Below are 22,359 nucleotides of genomic sequence, written 5' to 3' on the forward strand. Positions count from 1 at the left end.
CATCTAGATGGCTACTTGCAAGCTTTTAAGACTACAGTAGTTAGTCACCAAAGTAGAATGTAGAACAATGTTGTTGTGAAGTATGTTATGCCAATTGAGTTTGATGTCCCCCGTGACCATGGTCCTAAGCCCACAAGTCCTACAACTCACTCCATCAGGGTAGTTGACTGTGGCTATGATAATACTCCTGAGAAATGTACTCCTCAGTACAATTAAGCATATGAGACCAAAAGCAGCATTTTCCCCGAAACACAGCTCAGAAGGCAGGAAGGGGCAGGAAATAGGGACAAATGGGAATGGAGAACCCAAGGAGGAAGTGGGAAGAGTGCTGTAACACTGAGGGAATTGCAACTCATGTCATGAAACAAAATGTGTATAGATTGTTGAATGGAAAAAGAATCTGCTCTGTAAACTTTCACCCAAACCACCCACCCACCCATGCATACACACACGTAATAGCATCGGAGTTGAGGTGGGGGCTCCACTGGACAGGCTGATCAGACAGCTTCTCTGAAGAGGTGGTATTTGGACCAAGACTTGAATATTGAGCAACAGTCAGCCATGCACAGATTTCAGGGCAGACTCTTCTAGCAGATGAATAAATGAATGAACAAACAAGTAACTCCTTCAGTGAGGGTTTCCCTTCTCTTTGTTGCTGGCTGCAGTGCATTCTGAGGCTTGAATGGGATCAGTGTCAGAGTCCCAGGTATTAAAATAACATTCCTCTTCTATCATTAACTGAAACATTCCACAGGGTGACCCTGGGCCTTGGGAGCAGGCACTTCTGGGCCTGAGGGCAGGACACCATTTCAAGTATCTTTGCCCTTTGATCCCTCATCCCATTCAAACTGGAGCCAGCAACCTTCTTGCCAAACTTGTCCCTGGTGAGAATTAAAGTAGTTGATTTATGGTCCAGGACAATGGTGCCTCTGGCAGGAGAGGCTAGAGGGCAGCTCTTGCTCAATTACTGAGCTGCTGTCTGGCCGTTGGATATGCAGGCCAAGCATAGACCCAGACACCTAAGCAAGACCCCAACTGCAAACGCTCTGGGCTGCCTGGCACCTTCCAGCAGGTTCCTGTGGCAACTGGGGCCGGGAGCAGAACCCCTGGGGAGCAGCAGCAGCCAGTCCCTCTGGGGTTCCTTGTGAATTCCCAGGCTTTACTGGCAGAGCTGGGCAGTCCAGCCAAGCCACCAGGATCCTCTCTTTGAGGCTCTTGGAGAGTGTAGAAATATAGTTGAAGAGTGAAAGTCAAAGGCAGGAGGCAACGTGATCATGTTGTCAGATGAGAGCAGGATATAAATAGTTTTAGCAGGCCCCCTCTCCCTCTCTGGGTGCTGGAGAAAACATCTTGAGATGTTCATCACTCTAGCTTGAAGCGTTGTTTCCACGGCTGTCTGGGCTCCCTGCAGGCTGTGGGGCTCCGCACCACATCAGTCATAGCCATGTGTTCATGTACTCCCCACTGGAAAGGTCCCTGCTGCCTGTCTGGGTTCCAGAGTGTCAGAGCTACCCAATTCGGCAGGCCAGGGAAAAAAGACCATGTTAAAAGAGGTGTTTGGGGAAGGTAGGAAGGGCAGGAATTTCCCCAAGGTAGTAAGTGTTGGACTTGAACATAGACTTTGCTTGCTTTTAACCCCCAGGGGCATGTTGTTATTGTCAAAGTATTTTCAGTCATTCATTCACTGGTTCATCAATCAAATATATATATATATATATTTTTTTTTCCCAAGAACATCATTGGTTTTATTTATTTATTTGGTGAAAATATGCATAGCAAAGGACACACCATTTTACACACAAGTTTATATGCACAAGTCAGTGGCACTGTTTACATTCTTCAAGTTTTCAAATATATTTGAGACCCATGTGAAGTGGGAAGAGTGATTTCAGGCTTGTTCAAAGCCTGTTCCTCTACTTCCCAGTCAAGTGACCTAAGTTGCTTTGCCTCAGTTTCCTCACTAGTAAAAGAAGATACTAACACCTTTACCTTGCCAAGTTCCTCTAAGGATCAGCATGAATTCTTATGGACCACCTTAGCGCACAGTAGGCCCTTACTCATGTCTGGCACTGGCTTAGGTTTTGCAGAGAACCAGGCATAGAGGCCATAAAGACACCCTCAAAATAGTCAAAGATTGATAAAGTACAGACTGGTCTACCACTAAGCAAACAGCATGTACGTGCTGTACAGAAGTGTGAACCATGTGCTGTGGGAAATGATGTTTGGTGCAGTGATGGGAGAGTTTTCGTGGAAGTTGGGGCATGCAAGCCCAACAGGTAGGATAGAAAGAGAAAACAAGTCCAGGCAGAAATGATAGTGTTAGCAAAGACTTGGTGACATAAAGGCTATTTGGGGACAGTGTTACTTATGTAAGGAGGTTGAGGGGAGAATTAGCAGAGTTTGATAAACCCAAAAAAATCAAACCCAATCCCATTGAGTCAATTGTGACTCATAGTGACCCTATAGGACAGAGTAGACCTACCCATAGGGTTTCTAAGGCTGTAAATCTTTACGGAAGGCAACTGCTTCATCTTTCTCTCAAGGAATGGCTGGTGGGTTCAGACTACTGACTTTTTGGTTAGTAGCCAGATGCTTTAACCACTGCACCACCAGAGTTCCTTAGAGTCTGGTAAGGTAGGTAAAAACCAGATCCTGATTGACTTTGGTTGTTACATGAAAGAACTTGAACTTTATTCTCTGGGCAAAGGGGAGACATTAATGATCCTTGAGGAAGGCTAATTCAGGCAGGGTTTTAGGAAGACTATTCTGGGGACAATATGAAGGATGAATTACAGAGGCTGAGATCTATGAATTGGGTGACTTTCTTTTTAAAAAGCCTCTTCCTTCCCCAGAGCCCTGGTTGGCTGAAACCTGTGAGGGGTGCTAGTGTATGAACAGGGCCTATGGGGAATCAGGACCCCATCACTGCCACCACTCCCCACCACCACACAGTGACTCAGCCCCTGAATTACAGGGGCTGAGTCAGAGACCAGCTGGGAGATCCTTTATCAAGAGATAAAGAGTAGAGGGATGTGGATAAGAGTCAGATAAAGTATTGAGCACTTACTATATGCTATAAGCACTTTCCATAAATTTTCTCATCCAATAGTGCTCTGAGTTAAGTGCACTTGTTCCCATCTTGTTGCTGTTCTCGTTATGTGCCCTCAACTCATTACAGATGAGGAAATAGAGGTTCAAGGAGGTTAAGTAACTTACTCAAGGTCACACTGCCAGTGAGGTGTGGAGTTAGTGTTCAGATGTGGTCTGTCTGAATCCTAACTCTGTATTCCATACATCCCAGACCTGATCCCACAGAGAGAGAGAGACGGGCAGCCAGTGGAACAGATCTTAGTGGTTTCTTTCTTCCTGGGCACCCTGTGCTGGGCATCTTCCATGAACCCTTCTCCACCCTGCTCTGCATCCTAGGAGGTGGACCTGCACGGGCTTCACCACAGGCTCCCTGCCCGTGCCCATTAGCTTCTTATTGGGTTTGATCAGTGAGGCAGAGGGAAGGGAAGGGAAGGAGGAAAGGGAGCCCCCAGCTCTTGCTGCCTTAGGTGGGGGGCTGTGTCCCTCCACAGAAAGCTCCAGCTCCCTGAGACTGCCCTGTCTACACAATCCTGCCCAGGTTCTGTTGCCCTCTCAGGTCTGGGGGTGGTGCCAGCATCCCTTGCATTTCTGTGTGTCCCCTCAAAGGGTCAGGAGAGAGGTCAGCTTATAGCTCTTGTACATGGAGTGGATGAGCTTACCCAGGGAGCACTGTGGGAGGATGACGCTCAGGGACCAACCTCGGAGACATCCAACATTTAGGATTCAAGAGGGTGGGGTTGCAGTGAAGCATGAGACTTGACAGGGCTGGAGCCTCCTCTTCTCACAAAAACCCTACCCACCGACTTCCCCTTTGTTAAAATGGGGGTGGAGGGATGTGAAATGAGGTCTGTCAGCCTGTGAGACAACTGGCCATAGGCTCGCTAGTGGCAGAGGTGAATGTACTAGTACCTCTGCTTTATCAGCCCTCTTTCTGGGCTCTCTTGAGCCACGCGTCTAGCAGCCCAGCTTTGTGCCCTCAGAGGGCAGGCAGAAGAGGGCACCCAGAGTTACCTTGGGATCTGGACAGACTCTATCTGTGAACTGGGTGACCTTCTTTTTAAAAAGCCTCTTCCTTCCCCAGAGCCCTGGTTGGCTGAGACCTGTGAGGGGTGCTAGTGTACAAACAGGGCCTATGGGGAATCCGGACCCATCACTGCCACCCCCCCACCACCACCACAGTGACTCTGTCATCCGGCTCCAGAAGGGCACTACCATCCCCAGGAGTCAGGTAGCCACAAACAGAGCAAGCTGGGAAGCAGAGGACTGATGGGTGATGATTCCATTCATGCGTGTTTAGGGTCAGAGAATGGTTCACGCCCTTGGCTGCTAACCAGAAGGCTGGAATTTGGTGGCCATCCAGAGGCACCTCAGAAGAAAGACCTGGCAATCAACCTCCAAAAAACCAGCCATTGAAAATCCTGTGGAGCACAGTTCCACCCCAACACACACAGGGTCACCAAGAGTTGGAATCAACTTGATAGCAACTGTTTTTTTTTTTGTTGTTGTTGTTGTTGTTGTTGTTTGTTTTTTTAGGGTCAGAGAAGAAGAGAGAAAGGAGGGTCCTAGAAACTGAATTTGGACATTGGTGCTGCAATGATTGGTCTTCGAATCTTTGATCATTTGGAGTCATAGGATTTAAATGCCAGAAAGAACTTCCAGGACCCCAGCCCTCACTTGACAGGTGAGGAAACAGGACAGGAAGTGACTCCTGGCCTCAGCGACCATCCTGGACTGGCCCGTGCACACATTCACACCCACCTCCGCCCTGCCTCTCACAGCTCTCAAGGCCCAGGGAGGACAATTATTATGTCACATGTGTTGCAGCCTCCATGCCAGTGTCTGGCCTGGGTCTGGATTTATATCCACCTTTGTCTTCACCATGAGAGCAGCTGCCTGCCCCACGGCAGGTGCCGCCTGGGTGCAAGACAACCATTTTTCACAGCCTGGAAATTAGATCTGCTTCCCGGGGGAGAAGTGTTGGTGAGCCGAAATGCCAGCCAGTCGGGCACGGCATGGAGTGTGTCTGTCTGTGCTCCACAGATTCCAGCCGTGTTAGGGGAGGAGGGAAGGAAGGGGCCCTGGCCGTCAGTATCATCAGAGGGGGCCTTGGAAAACATGCAGGTGGACAAACTGAGGCACCGAGAGGAAAAGTTTGCCCAGGGTCACACAGTGAAAGCAACACCTTCGCTCTCTGACTTCTTCCCAGCTCTTTCCCAGCCTAGGCTGCCTCTTCACTCAGCATTTGAACCTTGGAAGGCAAAGGGAGCACAAGCTAGCAGGGGCTGACATGCACCTCTTCCATTTGTAAACTCAAGCTCTTCCAGCCACGCTGGACAGGATTACTGGTCAGTAAATTTTGGCTACTCTCTCTACCCACTGTGGACAGAGAATATGTCCCAGTACTATTTTTGTTGGGCTTGGTCATATGACTTGCTTCGAGCAAAAAATTACTAGCTTGTGTTCTTCTGGATTGACCTGCCCCTTGCATCCCGCTGATGGCAGAAAAGCTTCCTCTGTTGGCCTTCAGCCTGGGTTGTAGATGGACACACGTGGGGTGGACCCAGGCCTGATCTGCAGGCTGAATCAGAGCTGCCCAGCTGAGCCCAGCCTAGATCAGGAGGCCCATAGCCAACACGCAACCCATGAGTGTAAGAATAAACACGTGTTGCTGAAAACCACTGAGTTTGCGGTGGTTTGTTTCCCAGCATTATTAGGGCAGTAACTGATTGATACACAGGCCCATGGAGTCCCTGGGTGGTATAAGCAGTTAATGTACTTGGTTGCTAATGGAAGGGCTGGAGGTTTGAGTGTATCTAGAGACATTTCAGAAGAAAGGCCTGATGATTTACATCCGAAAACTCAACCACTGAAAACCTTATGGAGCACAGCTCTGCTCTGACACACAGGGGGTTACCATGTGTACTCGGCAACGACAACTGTTTTTTTTTGTTTTGTTTTGTTTTTTTCTCCTGTGTGTGTTTGTTTGTTTTTTACCCAGCCTCACCACTGGAGCCAGGGAAGGAGCCAAGAGCTAGGATTTGGAAGAGCTGGTCTCTCCGTGTTCCTCCCAGTGCCAGGGCCCACAGTGAGGGAAGAATTGATGGAGAGGATGGTATGAATGCTATCAGTTAACTCTAAGAGGCCATACAACCGTGGGAAAGGCTCAATGATTCTGTCAATACTCATAACATCTTTGTGAGGGAATCTTAACATCTCCATGTTAGGAAACTGAGGCTCCCCAGGGAGATTTCCCCAAGGTTTCAGAGCTGGGAAATGGCTGAGCTGAGACTAGAACCCCAATCCCTTGGCTCCAGTCTCCAAGATACCAGGCAAGCCAAACTTAAGCCAGTTGAGCAGTGAAACCCATGAGAATTGGAACTAGTGGCCTGGCCCAGCCATGGGGGTTGATGTGGAGAGGAGAATTACCAAATGCCCTGAGCAAGGTGCTGTTGGGGTCTCAGGGCCTTCACTCTCAAGGAGCCTCCACTGGCCGAGAAGACGAGGTTCACAGGGGGAATCCACAGTGTCCCAGGGCCCATACTAAGATCCATGAAGACCAGGCCTGGTCCTCCCTTCTCTAAGAAGACCTTAATTTAGATGTTTTAACAATGAGAAAGACAGTTTGGGACACCAGCAAACCTGGGCCAAATATTTACTCTCCTACTCCCTGCTTCTCCTTCCTAAACCATGAGTAGAGATCACCACCTCAGTTTCAGCCTGTTTAACACTTAGCTCCTGAATGAAGAGTCCATAGATCTTAGTCTAAGTGGTTTCACAGTCATGTTTTGTCTATTTTGTTCCTGAGAGATAGAATAATAATTGTTAATTGCATGGTGAGTAGCAGGAGGAGGGGAGGAGTTCCAAGCCTCTAAAGGAAGGGCATTGGGCCAATCTGCTGCGAAAGACTTTGTTCAAAGTGTTAAAGCAAGCAAACAAATGATGCCACATTGAAAACTGAGGTGCACCTGATCCCAACCATGCTATTTTCAGTCACCTCATAGGCATGTGAAAGCTGAACAATGAATAAGGAAGACTGAAGAAGAATGGATCTCTTTGAATTTTGGTGTTGGCGAAGAATACTGTACCACGGACTGCCAGAAGAATGATCAAATCTGTCTGGAAAAAGTGCAGCAGGAAGGCCCCTTGGAAGTGAGGATGGTGAGACTTCGTCTCACGTACTTTGGACATCAGGAGGGTCCGGTCCCTGGAGTGGGACCTCATGCTGTAAAGTGGAGGGTCAGTGAAAGGAGGAAGATCCTCAACAAGAGGGATTGACACAGTGGCTGTGACAATGAGCTCAACCATGGCAATGACTGTGAGGATGCTGCGGGACCAGGCAGTGTTCTGTTCTGTTGTACATTTGGTCACTATGAGTTGAACCAATTTGATGGCACCTAGCAAGAACAAAGGAAGGAAGCTCCCTTTTCATTGTGGTTCTCGTGTTCCTCAGGGAGAAGGGCTCCAAGAGGCAGCTGGTGGAGTGCAGTGACTAAGAGCACAGACACGGAAGCCAGGCTGTCTGGGTTCAAATCCCGAATGACCTTGAGTAAGTTTCTTAACCTCTCTGTGCCACAGTTTACTCATCTATGAAATGGGGAGGATTAAAATAGTTACTACCTGTCTCAAAGAGTTGTTATGAGGATTAAATGAGCTACTGTTTGCAAAGTGCCTGGAACAATGCCTGAGGGAAGATTCAGGGTGCCCAATCCAGGGCCGTATTATCCAATAAGCAAGGTACTAGAACCCAAATTCACTGCCATCGAGTTGAGTCTGCCTCATAGAGACCTTACAGAACAGAATGGAACTGCCCCATGGGGTTTCTAAAGCCGCAAATCTTTACAGAAACAGACTGCCTCATCTTGTTCCCATAGAGCAGCTGGTGGATTCAAACTTCTGACCTTTTGGTTAGCAGCCAAATGGTTTAGCCACTGTGCCACCAGAGTTCCTTATATGCAAGATTAAAAAAAAAAAAAAAAAAAAAAACACTGCCATCGAGTTGAACCCGACTCATAGCGACCCCTCCTTGGGTTTCTGAAGCAATATCACTACGGAAATAGATTGCCCAACCTTCCTTCCGAGGAGTGGTTGGTGGGTTTGAACCACCAGCCTTCTGGTTAGCAGTCAAATGCCTTAGGCACTACGCCACCGTAGTGGCAAGGCATGCATGGGTCCAATTGTGCCTTTCCACCAGTCTGTGGTGCACAATCTCACCTAACCTCCACCACATTAAAGATGTGGTGGAACCCATGTAAAATTGCTCACCACAGATCAGCAAGTAAACACAGCTAAGCCAGTGCGGACCTTGCTCAGTGTGAGCCTGTGCTTAGCATGCTTCCTGGTTCATCCATCCTTGCCCAATGCCGTTGTGTTGTGGCATTATGGCTCATGCTAATCAGGAGAGCTGAAAACAGCTGATACTTACAGAGAACTTACTCTAGTTGAACGTTATTCCAAATGTTTTTATGTACATTAACCAAGTTATCCTCCCAAGGATCTTAGGAGATAGGTAGTTACTACTCTTATCACTCCTACTTCACAGATGGGGAAGCTGAGGTACAGCAGGGATACAAAACTGGTTGTGGACCTCACACTATGGCTACAGCTCAGTGGAAACCAGCAGCATAGGTGACTGAGTCCCAGTCTCTGACCTGTGTGGTTTTGGGTGTGAAGTGAGCAGCACCTACCCCATAGGCTGGTCGTGAAGATTAAATGAGATGATACGGGGATGGGAGGTGCACCCAGCACAGCCTTCTGCACATGATGGAGCTCAGGAAGTGTTGGGAAAGTTATAATTAAAGGAGAAGAAAAGGGACTGAGCAGGCCCCAGGGCAGACAGGACCTTTGGCACCTATTTCAGCTGCACTGAAAGCATTTGGGAAAATCCTCCTTCCTTCCCCAACTCACCCTACCCAAAGTCCCAGGCCATCTGTCCTAGAGGTAGAGATGGAGGGGGTTGGGTGTCAGACCTGTGAGCCAGCCAGCCCTATGTCCCACTCTTGCTCCACCACTTACAAGCTACCTGTCCTTGGCCACTGCACCTCCCCACTGTAGCACAGTTTTCTCATCTCCATAAAGGGGCAGTAACCACCACTTTGCAGCTGTGATAGTATGGGATGAGACCATTTTGCTCACATTTATGAAGCCTTTCTATGGGAGCTCTGGTGGTATAGTGCCTAAAGCATTTGACTGCTAACCAGAGGGCTGGCGGTTCAAATCCATTAGCCACTCCTCAGAAGGAAGATTGGACAATCGTCTTCCATTGTGATGTCACCTCAGAAACCCAAGGAGGGGTCGTGATGAGTAGGATCCGACTCCACAGAAGTGAGTTTGGTTTGAGGTTTTTTCTATGAGTCCAAGGAGCTCTGGTGGCACAGTGCCTAAGGCATTTGACCGCTAACCAGAAAGTTGGCTGTGCAACCCCACCAGCAGTTCCATGGAAGGAAGACTGGGCAATCTACTTCCATGAGATTTACTGACTCAGAAATCCAATGGGGTTTGCTATGGGTCAGAATCGACTCAATGGCAATAGGTTTTTGGTTCCGTTTTTATGGGTCAAGGAGTTCTCGTGGCACAGTGGTTAAAGTATTCAGCTGCCAACCAAAAGGTTGGTGGTTCAAACCACCACTGTGATAGGGCAATTGGCTTTGTAAAGATTTACAGCCTTGGAAACCCTATTGGCAATCCTATTCTGTCTTGTAAGTTGAGTTTAAGTTGCAGCTGACTCCATGGCAGTGGGTTGGTTTGTTTCTTGTTTTTCCAAGTGTCAGCTACTTTTCTATGCATATCACCCTCATCTAATCCTTCTAACAACTCTGTACTATCACCCCCATTTCACAGAAGCAAAAACTGGGGATCAGAGAGGTCAAAGAACCTGCTCAAGTTCACATAGTACCTGAGTTTTAGATGAGAGCTGTAAGCCTGAGTGGTCGGGCTATAGAGCCCTTGGCCTGTGGCTTTAATAAACAGTCCTAGAGGTCCCTCTCCCAGTTCCTTGGATTTAAAAGCAGAGAGACCTGGACTTCGTCTTGGCTTCCTGTCCTGAGCTGAGCTATCATTTGCAAAATGTTCCTGCCCAGGTCTGGGGTTCCTGAGCAGTCAACTCCATTCCCTGCCCCATTGTCATCCCAGGACGCTGGCCACAGCAAGGCCGAAGCAGCCAGGACTTCTTGCCTCAGCTTCCTCTTGGCTTGGACTTAACCAACACCCCCCCCACACACACACACACACACACGCACACCCGCCAATTCCCTTTCCCCAGAGAAGCTTCTTCCTGTTGCTCCACTTTTGCCTCCTTGGGCCCAGGACCAATTGCTACCTCCTGTCTGCTTGCAGCAGGGAACATGAAGCTGGAGGAAACTGTTTTGCCCCCACGTGGCTCCTCATCCACATTCCTGAGGTTCCAGAGGAAGGCTGGCCTCCCCTGCAGTTCATCTATCCTGGCCAGTCTGGCTACAAGGCCTCTTGGGATCAGCTTGTCCCACCCCCCTCATTCCACAGGGCAGGAAATGGAGGTACAGCCAGGGCAGGCTCTGTCCAGACAGATGCAACGCTCAAAGCAGATTCAAAATGAATCACGAAGACAGCTACCAATGAGGAACCTTACAATATGCAAGAGCTGGACTAAGTGCTTGACTTTCATTCAGTCTTCAGTCCAGCCCTATGAGGTAGGTGTTGTTATTTCTACCTAACAGATGAGGAAACTGAGGCACAGAGAGATTAAGTTGCTTACTCAGGGTGACATGGAAAATCATGGTCTAAGGATTTAAACCAAGCTCTGTCCTGACTCCTAACCCAGTGTGCTTTTCTTTGTCAACACACCTGTTATAGTACACAGGTTTCCCACACCACTGAAGAATAGAGCATCCCTATGCAACATTTGAGGAGCTCGGGTAGCATAGTGCCTAAGGCACTTGACTGCTAACCAGAAGGCTGGCGGTTCAAATCCACCAGCCACTCCTCAGAAGGAAGGTTGGGCAATCTTCTTCCATAGTGATACTGCCTCAGCAACCCAAGGAGGGGTTACTATGAGTCATGGCTGACTCAACGGCACATAACAACAACAACAACAATGCAACATTTGTAAGTCAAATGGCGTAAAGGGAAGAAGCAACTACCATTAGTTTACTTGGGAAAAGTTTTTGAGTGTTCTCAGGCCCAAAAAATAACCTACCAAATCATATCGACACAAAAGATCTAAAATAACAGTAACGTACAGGGTTCGCAGACACAGTTCAAGTCTGGTGGCTCAATGCTGAGATGCTGAGTGTTAGGTCCTGGGGAAGGAGCTTGGTGAGGCTATTCTCACTGCTTGGGGTGTACGCTGCCTCTTTAATGGCTCACTGCAAAATGAAGAGCTGAACACAAGTTTCACTTTTCTGCTTTTGTTGTAAAAGTGAAACTCCTCTTTGTACTTCTTTTGGTTAGTGAAAACAGGTACTAGCATAGGTCTTTTGTAAAAGTGAAGTGGGGTAAAGTGAGCTTTCGAAAGGAGAGGGATACCTGTACAGCCCATTCTCATTATTCACAAGAGTTATGTTCTATGAAGTCACCGAAAACACTGTATTTGTGAACACTGAACCCTTGAATACTGAAATACAGGGTTAGGTTCCTGTGAACCTCTGGTCACATTTTGTCAACTGATCAATATATAATCTTGTTTTATGTATGTTCCTTATATAATATATGGGAGCTCTGGTAGCATAGCACCTAAGGCATTTTACTGCTAACCAGAAGGCTGGCAGTTCAAACGCACCAGCCACTCCTCAGAAGGAAGGTTGGGCAATCTACTTCCGTAGAGATAATGTCTTGGAAACCCAAGGAGGGGTTGCTGTCAGTTGGATTTGACTTGACGGCAGTAAGTTTGGGTTTTTTGGTTACATAATACACATATTGCTGATACATTAACATTGATCTCACCACCGATAGCATGAAGCTTGTCTAACACGTGTCTTTTCTGTGTAAGGCACACACCAGCTTTCTTGTGCTCAGGAAGACTGGACTTTAAATACTGTGATTAGGGGCCATTTTAATGTTCTATTTAACTTATTTATTTATTGTGATTTGGATGAAAGTTTGCAGAGCAAATTCACTTTCCAAACAGCAGCTCACACACACTGTCTCAGGACATTGACTACAATTTACCCCAATGCAACAGCTGCCCTCCTACTTTCTCCCCAGAGTTACCTCTTCCCTGTGTCCTTTCCTCCCATGCACTCCTGTCTCCCAAGCTATCTCCTTGTACATGTACAGCCCTTCTATTCTCTCATGATTGATCTCTCCAAGGAGTGTATCTACCTAATATAAATGTTCAGCTCATATGCCTGTCTTTTGTTTGGCTGGAAGCCACAGGAGTGGGTTCAATTCCAGACCTGAAGGGCAGCTAGAAACCATAGTCTCAGTCAGTGGCTCCATCAGGATCTATCAGATCAGCAACCTAGTCCTTTTTTTTTTTTTTTTAATGATTTGGAGTTCTGTTCCACATTGTTCTCCCACTCTGTCCAGGATCTCCTACATAGATATCCCTCCAAGTAGTTGACAGTGGTAGCTGGGCACCATCTAGTTCTGGTCTCATAGTCATATAGGCTGAGGAACGCATGGTGTACCAGTCTCTTGGACTAATTGTTTCCATGTGTCTTTGGTTTTCTTCATTCTTCTTTGCTCTGGATGAGGAGAGACCCGTCATTGCATCTAGATGGCCACTTGCAAGCTTTTAAGATCCCAATCGCTACTCGCCAAAGTAGGATGTGGAACAATATTTTTGTGTAGTATGTGATGCCAATTGAGCTTGATGTTGGTTAGGGGCCATTTTAAACAGAGAAGTCACCAACGAAAAGCACAAAAATGCAAAAAGCAGGATGCAACAGAGCAGTAGAAGGACACTTGCAGGAAAGCTGAAACACGAAAGCGGAGCACAGCCTTGCTTGGCCTTGGCTGGGAACGTGCACGTCGGGCAACTCAAATTTTTCTCTGCTCTGCGCATGTTTGCAGATGATCTCAGAAGTGCTTTGAGTATTGACTTTGGGGTTATAAATAAATTTTAGCAAGTAGGCAAATTTACATATAGAGAATCTGTGAATAATGAGGATCGACTGTATAGGTTTGTGGGCCCAGGGCCACCACTCAGAGACAATGGCAGGGGCAGGATGATCTGCTGAGCCATCAATCTGGCTCCCTCCCCTGGACTCCAACCCCTCACCCATCTTCTCCCAGAAGTGTTAACAATCATTTCAAGCAGCAGTAGATGCTGAGAGAAAGGGGCCCTCTGCTGGGCCCACCCACCTTCCCCATTTTCTCCTTCTCCTCCCCTTGCTCCTCCTGCACTAGGACCATGCTGCTCTTTCCCATCATCCATCCCCTCACCAAGCCCTCTGCTCCAGATGCTTCCACACTCTGCGTCCACCTGTCCTGCCCATTTGCAAGTAGACACAGGTTCAAATCCCTTTGGTACCTTATATGAACTTTGGGACCTTGAGCAAGTGACTTATGCTTTCTGAGCCTCAGTTTCCTCATCTGTAAGTGGGGTGCTAGTACCAGCCTTGGAGGGATATTTAGAGGATTAGATGAGCTATTGTAGGTAAAACAAACAGTCCAGTGCCTGCACCATGGTGAGCCCCGGGGATGGAAGCTGATGAAATAATAGTGGGGTGAAAAAATAACTGTGGTGGTGGTGGCAGCCAAGGCTGCGGCGACATGGGAGTGAGTGTGAATGCCACCAAGACAGAGGGCAGGGTGAGGACAGAGCAGAATCACAGGGTGTGTCTTGGATGTTAGGGAGAGGTCTTCCAGTGGTGACTAGGACTATGTCTAAAACCAAAAACCAAGCCCACTGCCCTGGAGTGGGTTCCAATTCCTGGTAGCCCTCTAGGACAGAGTAGAACTGCTCCATAGGGCTTCCAAGGCTGTAATCTTTACAGAAGCAGACTGTTGCATCTTTCCCTTGTGGAGAGGCTGGTGGATTCCAACCGCTGATCTTTCTGGTTAGCAGTTGAGCGCTTTAACCAATGTACCCCAGGGCTCCTTAGGATCATGTCTGGCAACATCAAACAGCAGGGCCTTCCAGCCAGTGGGCAGCGGCAGGGATCCCAGTGGAAGTAGCCAACTACTACACCCCATGGATGGGGCCTCAGCAGGTGGGCTGTGGGCACCACCCCAGGCCTGAGGTTTTGGGAAAAGATTCATAACAGCCCTTCAAGGTGGGTATTGGTTTCCCCAATTGACAGATGTAAGAAATGAGACACAGAAAGGTAAGTGATTTTCCCAAAGTGACTCAGCAACAAAGTAGCAAAGTCAAGATTTGAACCCACGCTTCGGCCTCCAAATCCTGCCTTCTAAAGCACAGCTCACTGGGTTTGAACTGATGTGACACCATGTCATAATTTTCCCCCTGCTGGGCTCCAACTGAGCCAAGATGTGGACAGATTCCCAAAGGAAGCAGGAAAGCTAGACCCGAAACCAGCCAGGCCTCCTCCACACCAGACAGCCAAATTTTTCCTTCCTCTGCCCCCACCCTGGGCCGCCAGAAAGAAAATTCACCTCCAAAGACAATTTCTAGCAATTAAAAATTAAACTGAAGGAAACAATTAAATGAGAGCAGGAAGGGGCCTTGGGCCCTTGAACTTGCGGGGGTGAGGCTTGCACTGCCCAATTTCCCTTATTAAAATAGACCGCAGTGTAGGGGGCCGGCCTGTAAAGGGATTTGGGGTAGAATCAGTGCCATCAGCAAGGAATGTGCCTCAGGGGGTCCCTGGCTAGGCGATTCTGGACACAGTGACCTTGTTTGCTGGCAAGAGCAGCCCAAGATAGCAGCTATGGAGAGAGAAGTGGGAGAGGAGGGTGCAGGAGTTTAAAGGTCGTCCAGACCTCAGAGAGTTCTTGGGGCTGGCTAGACTTCTTCTCATTTCTTTGCACAACAGGCTCTCTAGCCCCAGCACTGGCCTTGGTGGCTGCTCACCCTGTTCTCACCCATGAGACCACACATGCCTCCTCCCAAGAAGGCTCTAAGCCCCTTCCTCTTTGCATTACCCTTTGAGGCCCCTGTTCCTAGGCCCATTCTGAAGAGGAACAGCCTTCCTGCCTCTAAAGTGGGGTATAGAAGACCTCTGGTGAGACTGATGTGGGGTCACCCACTATCCTCCCACCCCACCCGGAGCTGCCTTGTACAATTCACACTCTGCTCAATGTGAATGGGGCCTCCTAGAGTTGTGTGATGCAGTGGCCCTGCCCCCGGGGATTCCACAGCCTAAGCTGTGCAAAACCCAACCAAATCCATGTCATCAAGTCGACTCTAACTCAGAGTGACCCTACAGGACAGAGTAGAACTGCCCTACAGGGTTTCCAAGACTGTACATCTTTATGGAAGTGGACCATTTCATCTTTCTCCTGTGGAGCAGCTGGTGGGTTTGAACTGCTGACCTTTTGGTTAGCAACCAAATGCTTTAACCACTACACCACTAGAGTTTCTGGAGCTGCTCAAAAGAAAAACGGAAAATGAAGATGAAGGGTGTTGCGCTTTAAGAGCGGAAGAAGGTGCAATGGGGACAAACAGGCTGGTTCCAGATGCTGCCTGCCACATTTAGTCAGCCCTTGGCTGCTGGCCTGGACCAAGTCAAGCCTTAGGATGGGGCAGGGCAGGGGGCAGGCCACCTTCCCCATAGGCCACATGACCCATGGGTCCTGGCTCTCTTCACCAAAACCAGTCCTTTCCCTTCCTGCCTGGCAGGGCTGCTGGCTGGACCAGATCTCCTCAGATGACAACCGTAAATCTTTCCAGAGGACAGCCCTAGGGATGCCTGGAGAAGCCTTGGCTTCAGAAATACAAACCAACCCAGTTGCCATCGACTTGATTCCTCCTCATGGTAACCCCGTGTGTGCAGAGGGGAACTGCTCTCCGTGGGCTTTCAGAAGCAGATCACCAAGCCTTCCTTCTGAAGTGCCTCTGAGTGGGATCAAACTGCCAGTTTTCAGGGTAGTAGTCAAGCGCTTAACTGTACCACCCAAGAACTCCTTGGCTTTAGAGGTGGGCTCAAGTTCTGGCACCAGTGTTTACAAGCTTGTGGCCTTGGACAAGGGGCTTGCTCCTCTGGGCCTCAGTTTATCCGTCTGTGAGAGGAGATGAGAATCAAATGCAGTCGTGTGTGTGGGGAGGGGGCAGGGGAAGTACAGCAATAATGACAACAGCCAACACTGAATGGATGCCTTCTAAGCTCCAACTCTTCCAGCATTTCATGGGTATTATATCATTTCATTCTCTCTCTCTCTCTCTCTCTCTCTCTCTCTCTCTCTCTCACACACACACACACACACACACACACCCCTATGAGATGGGGGGCTGTTATGTTGTCCCTTCATCAGATGGGGACGCTGAGGCACAGAGCAGAACAGGGTTTAACGAGGGCAGCCTAACCTCATCCACACGCTTCACCCCTGTTCTCTTCTGCCTCTCCTGCTGACCAAGGGTGAGCAGCTTCACTTCACATGGCTCTTTGCTGCCAGTGTGGCGGGAGGGTTGAGCCCACACAGATTCTACCTCTACCTGACCCCCACCCAGGAGCCCTCAGTCTTATTCTGTGGCCCAGTCTGACACTTGAGGAGCAGGGAATCATGGCCAATGGGGATGTGTCACCACAGGACATTTCCGTAGGGCAGCCAAGGAGGGGGCGATGGAGTTCCATCCTCTGAAATGCCCTAGTATGCTGGTCCCTTCTCAGGCCTCCCACCTCACCCTGCTCCTCACCCGTTACCCTACCCAAAGGAAGCCTGTCTGCTCCTCTGCTTCCCTTTCAGGCCCCTTTCTCCCCCTCCCAAGGAGGATTTATGGGTTTAATAATGCAGATGTTTTCCACCAGCCTCCCTTGCTGTTTAGTCCCCTCTAAAGATCCTTAAAATTAAAACACTAATCAGGAATTTATTCTCCCATCAATCCTGCCCTTCAGGTTATGAGGCCCGGGTGTTTTCACAGACGACTGGCTGGTCACGGGAAGGGCCCCTTTGAGGAGACAGGCACAGGGAACCAAACAGAGGAGGGAGGGAGAGAGAAGAAGAGACACTGCCAGAGACAGAGGCAGTCTCACGGGAGGCCAGAGAGATGGGGAGCACGTAACAGGAAGAGACAGAGCAGGCAGTGGGGGACACGGAGGGGTACACACGCCGAGAGGCAGTGGGAGTGGAGGAGAGAGGGCCGGAGACAGAGACAGCTAGAGGTAGAGATGGGGAGAAAGAAACACAGAGAAATGGAGAAACAGGAGAGAGGCAGGGAGGATGACTAAGAGAGACGAAGTGAAAGGAAGTAGGGAAGAAAGAGGCAGCTGATTGGAGACCACGAACGCTGGAGCAAAGGAGACAGAAGGCGCAGGGACAACACTGGGAGGTGGAGAAGCCTTGCACTTCTCTTCGGTAGGATCTGCACTCCTGCAATTTCATATTTTGGGGGGAATCTGGACATTACGGGAGCTCTGGGTTGGCAGTTCAAACCCACCAGCCACTCCTCCGAAGGAAGACCGGGCAATCTACTTCCATAGAGATACCACCTTGGAAGCCCAAGGAGGGGTCTCTGTGAATCGGAACTGACTCGATGGCAGTGAGTTTGGTTTGGTTTGGTGGACATTTCTGTCTCCCCACGTCGGACCACAAGCTCCATGAGAGCAGGTGCCATAGGTTTTTCCCCTTTTCCGTCTGCAGTCATGAACTGGGCAGGCTGACTTCTGCTCCATATTCCTTCCAGCGCTGCCCCTCAAGGTGCTTAGTGAAGCCCTCGGGTCCAAAACAAGTGAAAAAAAAAAACAAAAATAAACTAAACTCAATGCTGTAGAGAGGATTCTGATTCATGGTGACCCCATATATTACAAAACAGAACTGCCCCACAAATTTTCTTGGTTGTAATCTTTACAGAATAAGGAGCTCTGGTGGTAGTAGTTAAGACATTTGGCTGCTGACCAAAAGGTCAGTGGTTCAAACCCACTGACTGCTCTGCAGAAGAAAGATGAGGCAGTCTGCTTCCATAAAGATTTACAGCCTTGGAAACCCAGTAGGGGTTGCTATGAGTTGGAATCAACTTGATGGCATTGGGTTTGTTTATTTTGGGAATCTTTACAAAAGCAGATTGCCAGCCTTTTTTTTTTTTTTTTTTCAGTGCCATTCGTTGGGTGGGTTCAAACCACCAATTTTTAGGTTTGAAGTCTGATGCAAACTGTGTGCATCCCTTCTTTCGAGCCACTGGAATGCTTGCTGGTTGCCAGGTCCCAGCCCCCTCCTTTCAGTACTGGCAGCTCTGAGAAGGCACAGCCTCTCCGCCAGTCCCCTGCTTGCACAAAAGTTAAGCAAATTGTGTTTCTTTTGGCCCAGCATCACTGTCCCTATGTGGGAAACCTTTGAGATCAAGCTGGTCATCCTAAGCACTGAACGAGGAGTCTACTGCCCCCTCTGCCTCTGACTGGCTGTGTGATCGTGGGCAAATCACTAGCCATCTCTGACTTTCAGTTTCCTCCTCTGTAGAATGAAGGATTTGGATGATCTCTGGGGCCCCTTCTTGCTCTGATGACTATGGCCTTTGGTCTGAGCATTTCAGAAATCCCCAAACTAAATGAGTAGAGAAATGGAAAACCTGTATCTTGTTCATTTATTCATTTGACAGAAAGTATCAAGGACCTGCTAATATGGAAGTTAGGCCAGGCACTGGGGAAGTCATCCTAGAGACCTGGCTCAGACCTTGGTTCACGATGAAGTCACAACCTCACACAGATTTGGTCGGCTCATCTGTAAAATGGGACGATGTAGCTCCCATCCTGCCTCAGAGTGTTATTGTAAGGCTGCAGTGTTTGGGAGGGGACTTGGTAAGCAGAAGTTAGATAGCAGAAAGTGACCACCAAGTACGAGAAGCATGTGGAAACCTCAACAGGAGCTCATTCTGCCAGCTCTCTGGTCTCAAAGGGAGACACCTGGTCTGGCTCAGGTTACACTGGGGCCAGGATCCAGCCTTAATCTCCTAACAGTTCTGGAAGGCAGGAATAACAGGGGTTTTAAATTAGAGTCACAAGACCTGAGTGTGAGTCTAAAGTCCAGGGCTGGCAAGATGAGTGACCTCGGGTAAGTCACCTTCCTTCCTGGGACCCCAGTGTCCTCATCTCTCAGAAGGATGATAAAGACCCTGTCCTCACCTGGAGTGAGATTTAAGGATAAAGCAAGGTGACTCAGGCAGAAGAGCCAGGCACACAGAGGGTGTGCAGAAAATGCTCGCCTACGACATGGTTAGGAGCTCTGGTAGCATAGTGGCTAAGGCACTTGACTGCTAACCAGAAGGCTGCGGTTCAAACCCCCCAGCCCCTCCTCGGAAGGAAGGTTGGGCAATCTACTTCCGTAGTGATACTGCCTCGGAAACCCAAGGAGGGGTCGCTATGGGTCCAGTCTGACTCCACGGCACATAACAACAACAACAGGGCATGGTTTACGCCAAAAGAGCACCAAAGGAGTGGTGGCCAGGAGTCCAGGCTCCTCTACCAGGACAGCCTGCGATGGTGACACAGTAACCCACAGAGAGGTGGGGGGGTCCAGCCTCCTGGCCAAATGAAGCCCTCCCGGGTGTCATTAGCATTTTCCAAGATGATTCAGCAAAACCACAGCTTAGCCAAGCCTCCCCTTTCTGCTGAGAGGCTTGTTCATGCCACAGCCCAGCTTGTCTGCCTGATAGCAAATCAATGCGTTTATGATCCGAGGCTTCTTGCACAAAAAGAGGAGGGAATAATTGCTTTTCTGAGGACTGAATAGCAGCATAGCCAATCTACTAATTTAGTTCACTGGGCACCTTTCCAACCCAGAATCTTTCTTCTTCAAGTCAAAGTATCCAAGAACTGGAGAAACCAGGGTCTTAATCAAAGGACTTTTGATACTCTTTCCTAGGGTTGCTATGAGTTGTCATCGACTCACTGGCAGCAGGTTTGGGTTTGGTTTATCCTGAGATACGTGTTGGTGATTCAGTGGTAGGATACTCACCTTCTATGTGGGATACCTGGATCTTGTGGTTGCTGAACAGGATTCTGCAGACCTTCCAGACTAAGACGGATGAGGAAGAAAGGCCTGGCGATCTACTTCTAAAAATTAGCCAATGAAAGCCCTGTGGATCACAGTGGGACACTGTCCCAGCCTTCATCCAGTGGGCGAAGGCCCAGTGGATCACAGTGGGACACTGTCTGATCCTTAACCCAGCGGGGGAGGGCCCCCGTGGAACACTGTAGCCTTAACCTATCATGGGAGGGTGCAGGACTAGGCAGTGTTTTGTTCCCTTGTGCATGGGGTCCCATGCATGAGTCAGGGGCTGACCTGATGGCTACTAACAACACCCTGAAGGATGGATGAGTGCTGTTACTAGATCCCTCTCTCGGGGAACTAATATCTGTCAAATTAAGTAACTTGAGAAAAAGAGTTCAGCTCTCTCAAGAGTTTTTGAATCCTAAAATAACAGAAATAGGAACTCTAACCTATGAGAAACACTGCACAGCATATGGGCAAAAGTGGGTTTTTGTTGACAGGGACTGTAATTATGGCTCATTGATATTGTAATCATGGCTCTAGAGTACTATGTAATACTACTATATGGTGTAATATAAGAAGCACAGGTAAAATGCATGTATGGACACTAATCGATTTTATGGTAATTTTGTTGTTGTTGTTATGTGCCATCGAGTCGGACCCAACTCATAGCGACCCCTCCTTGGGTTTCCGAGGCAGTATCACTATGGAAGTAGATTGCCCTATCTTCCTTCTGAGGAGTGGCTGGTGGGTTTGAACTGCCAGCCTTCTGGTTAGCAGTCAAGTGCCTTAGGCACTACGCTACCAGAGCTCCCTAATAATAATAGTAATAGTGATGTTTATGATCAAATGTATTGGGAGCCACTCAGAACACTGTATCTGAGGAGAATTGGTCTGAAGAAGCTTTAGATTTGATTAATGATAGGTTGATTACGGTGCTTAATCACTCAAAAGATGTGCTATGCAGTATAGATCAGGGAGGCTAACCTTTGTAATTAACAATTATCTTTGATAATTATAAAGCTAGTGCAAAAATGTGGGAAATTCTGTGCTGTCTGTTTAAATTCATACCAATCTCTTACTGCTTATTACGAATGTTTGGCATTTGTGTATTTTAATTGCTATCAAACTAAGGATAATTGTTTTATCATAAAGAAGACTTTGCCCACGGGAGAAAGGGATACACTATGTTGTGCCTGTTTTGCTTAGTGACCCTGGCCCTGGTCAGGGAATGAAACATACTGATCAATAGTGTTCCTTTGTAACGTTGGTTCAAAGGAGTTTCAGGGCAGCTTGGACCAGCGTGTCAGCATTGCTCACTGAGAGCAGTGACGTTAATGATTTGTACCTAGTCTTGGTGAGACCCCTGAGGGGCTCAGCTGTCGGGTCTGGCTATATAGCAAGAATATGCCTACAGGACCAGCAAAATATATTTTTAAAAAATCCAAGCTGACTCCCCACCTCATTCCCAGGCATCAATCCATGCACCTGTCCCTTGCAGAGTGCTCTGGCCACCGCTCTAAAGAAGGGGGAAATGATAGGAGCCTGCACCTGGCTTCTCCAGACCACTTGCTGTGAGGCAGCCTTTAGCTGTGATGCACTTCCGTACTTAATGCTTTGGTTATCTTGTGTCCTCTTCCTGTAATAAACCCTAGATTTGTAGGCACTATCATTTGGGGTCTTCTTTAGCAACTGAGTCCAGTTTAATTGCTACTGTTGTTGCTGGATGCCATCGAGTCAGGTCCAACTCATAGTCACTCTCAACACAGTGAGACACCGCCCAGCCCTGGGCCATCTCATGGTCTTAGCTGTGCTTGAGCCCATCCTTGTAGCCACTGTGTCAATCCATCTCATTGAGGGTCTTCCCCTTTTCCTCTGAGGTGCTTTACCAAGCATGATATCCTTCTTCAGAGGCTGGTCCTTCCTGATAACTTGACCAAAGTACCAGAGATGGAGGCTGGCAATTCTCAATTCTAAGGAACATTCTCACTATACTTCTTCCAAGACAGATTTGTTTGTTCTTCTGGCAGACCATGGTATATTCAGTATTTTTCACCAACCTTATAATCAAATGTGTCAATTCTTCTGTTCTCTTCCTTATTCACTGTCGAGTTTTCACATGCAGATGAGGCTATTGAAAATACCATGGCTTGGGTTAGGCTCACCTTAGTCTTCTAAGCATAGGTACTGAAACAAGGCGGGCTTGTGCTTACTCACTGATCTGCACTGAACACGTTCCCTTGTTACCCT

Source organism: Orycteropus afer, unplaced genomic scaffold, assembly GCF_000298275.1.
Source record: "Orycteropus afer afer isolate SDZICR_OR568_19922 unplaced genomic scaffold, OryAfe1.0 scaffold00165, whole genome shotgun sequence".
NCBI classification, from domain to species: Eukaryota; Metazoa; Chordata; class Mammalia; order Tubulidentata; family Orycteropodidae; genus Orycteropus; species Orycteropus afer.